The following is a 2,827-nucleotide window of genomic DNA, read 5'->3' on the forward strand; positions in this document are numbered from 1 at the left end:
AATGCATAAGGAAAATGAGAAGGGTGTACTGATGTACTGCACATAATCCTGGAGTGGCTATGACTTAAATGGAGAGTTTAGAATAATCTCCCAATTTCATTACAGCTACATGAAGAGAAAAAACTGTGCAAACAGAAAGAGGAGAGCCATATAGATACATATGCACTATATGACTGCAGAGTCAGAAAGTCCTTGTTGCACCTGTTTGATTTTGCTGCTTTTCCAGTTCTATGAACTAAAGAAGGTAGCACAGGTATTGAGATTAGGCTACTTTTTTTATAATCTTCCACAGTGCACTCTAGGTTCCTCCAGATATAGATGAAAGAACTCAGCATGGATTAAACATAGTATACATCACCGAGGTCACTGCATCCTTCTTTAGGAAAGATGAGGCAACTGAACTGAGGTACACTCCAAAACCTGTTCCATAAAACAAGCAAACAACTGAGAGGCGAGAACAACAACTGGAAAGGTTTTATTTTCTCACCTGGTGATGAGACTCTCAGCATGGAGGAAATGATTTTGTAGTAAGAGAAAAAGATCCCTGAGAAAAAGACCCTGAGAGTCGTACACCACCAAAGATGGCCCAAATAAATTACTTTAATATGTTATTGGTGGAGGAGTCATTGCAGGCAAGCTTGATGAGTTGAGGAGGGTTACAAATAATGAGCGATTTCTGCATCTGCACAGAAGTACGCTGTGATATCATCAAATAGTGCATCTGGGAGTTCAAAATGCTGATGAAAAATGACAGCAGGACCAACAAGCCGTAGAAACATGGGTTCAGGATGACCAGATAGTGTAAGAGTTGCCAAATGGCCACCAACTTGTCACAGGTCATCAGGGCCAGCAGTAGACTGTCCAAACATGCAAAAGAGAAGGAAGGTAATCTGAGTTAGGCAACCAGCATTGGTGATGGATTTCCTGTATATCTGCAGGTTCACCGGCATCTTGGGGACTACAGTTGTGCTGAAAATGATGTCAGCCAAGGACTAATTGGAAAGGAAGAAGTACATATGGGTGTAGAGGTGGGAGTCAGAGATGACAACCAGGATGATGAATAGATTCCTGACTCACAAGGTACATGGATAGAAAAAGCCCAAAGAGAAGAGGCTGCTGTTCTGGACCATCTGAGTGTCTCAGGAGGAAGAATTCTGAGTCACCTGTCAGATTGCATGGCTCCATGCAGATGGGACACTTTTTGAAAAAAGAAGAGAATATTGAATGAATAAAACAAGTATAGAGGCGCCCAGCTAAGTGCCCATATTTTGGATTTAAGCATTAACAAGTGAAGTACTTACACTTGAGGACCATACACCCCCATTGCCTTTGGCAACATTTCTCAGGTGTGAACTCTTTTTAGAACTCTTTCCTCATTGATCTCTGGGCTATTCACCTGATTCTATAAACTCCCACTTTAAAGACATGGGTCAATAAAGAAAGAGCATTCTGAGAAGACAAATCCATGATCAGAGTAAAACATCAGCCTTCTAACTCTGAAGGAAAATAGGGAATAAGAAGCATTCTACTCTTTAAGAAAAAAAGTCATTGTAATTAAAAGACGCTAAGGAGCACTCAAGAGGACTTTATCTTATCCAAATGCAGTATAAGAAATACTCTTAATTTGCAATGTAGTCTAGAAGAGCTAAAACCACATTAACTGCATTCTAAATTAAAATAAAATGCTCATAATCTGATAGCATTTCTAATCTAATCTGATAGCTAATCAATTATAGCAATATGCACATAATTGATAGCATGCAATTATTTTCAGAGTTTTCATCTTTATTTGATTTTATGAAATCCATCTTGCATGAAGATAAGTGTTCACTCAAATGTGTGGGTTGACCGCTCAAAGTCCCTTCAATATAACTCAAATAGACAAATATTTGGCCTTGGCGGACTTCACATTTGGAAAAATATGTTCTTGTTAAATGCATGAAATCATACAATATCGCTGATCCTAAGTATGGTATTCATTTAAATTGCAATGATTAAATAATAATGAACTTTCATGATTACTCTGGAGTTATTTTTCCTTTTGAAAGGTTATTTTCTATAAGTAATACACAATCTCAGAGAAATGTCTGAGGTTGAATTTGCTCTTTACTGTTTTTATTTATAGTTGTTTGGTAAAACTCTTTAAATATGTCTCAAATAATAAACATTGTGAAGGGTTGATTTCTCATCAAACTTAATGCTCTAGTCACTTCGTCCATTCTGCCAATTCACAGATGAACTGGCCAAATTCTAAAGAAAGGAATTGGTGGTTCTGCCTCCATTTGCTCGTCTGAGACTAAAGCACATTTGGAAAGAAACAATGATTGTGCTGCGGTGGAGGGGACAGAGCCTTGGGATGGGAATCAGAAAACGTCGGTTTGTGTCCAGAGCTCTCACTCACTCAATGTGGAGAGTTTGTAAATCTCTCCACTTTTCTGTGCTGGAATTCCTTACATAGATGTAGGGAAAATGACCCCCATCTCTGGGACATGGGTGGCACATAACAGAGATTTGTCCTTAATAAATATTCAGTCATGGTTTTTAAATCATATTGGAATAGTGGATTCATTAATTAAATACAATCCCAATACAGTTTAATGACATTTTATTTTATTGTATGGCAGAGAGGGAGAAGCCTATCATGTCCCATTCGTTCATGGTAATTCATCCGTAGAATAAGTGGAAATCATAAAATGTGTCTCAGTCCAAACTATAACATTGACCACCCCGTCTCTTTTCCAGTCTTGTTGATTTTTTTCATTGTAATGAAAATCTCTACAATTATTTTTGTCTTTGGATTGAATTTATTAAGTTTTTTATTTTTTTA

The sequence above is a fragment of the Pteropus medius genome, unplaced genomic scaffold (assembly GCF_902729225.1).
Source record: "Pteropus medius unplaced genomic scaffold, Ma_sr-lr_union100, whole genome shotgun sequence".
In the NCBI taxonomy this organism is placed as follows: domain Eukaryota; kingdom Metazoa; phylum Chordata; class Mammalia; order Chiroptera; family Pteropodidae; genus Pteropus; species Pteropus medius.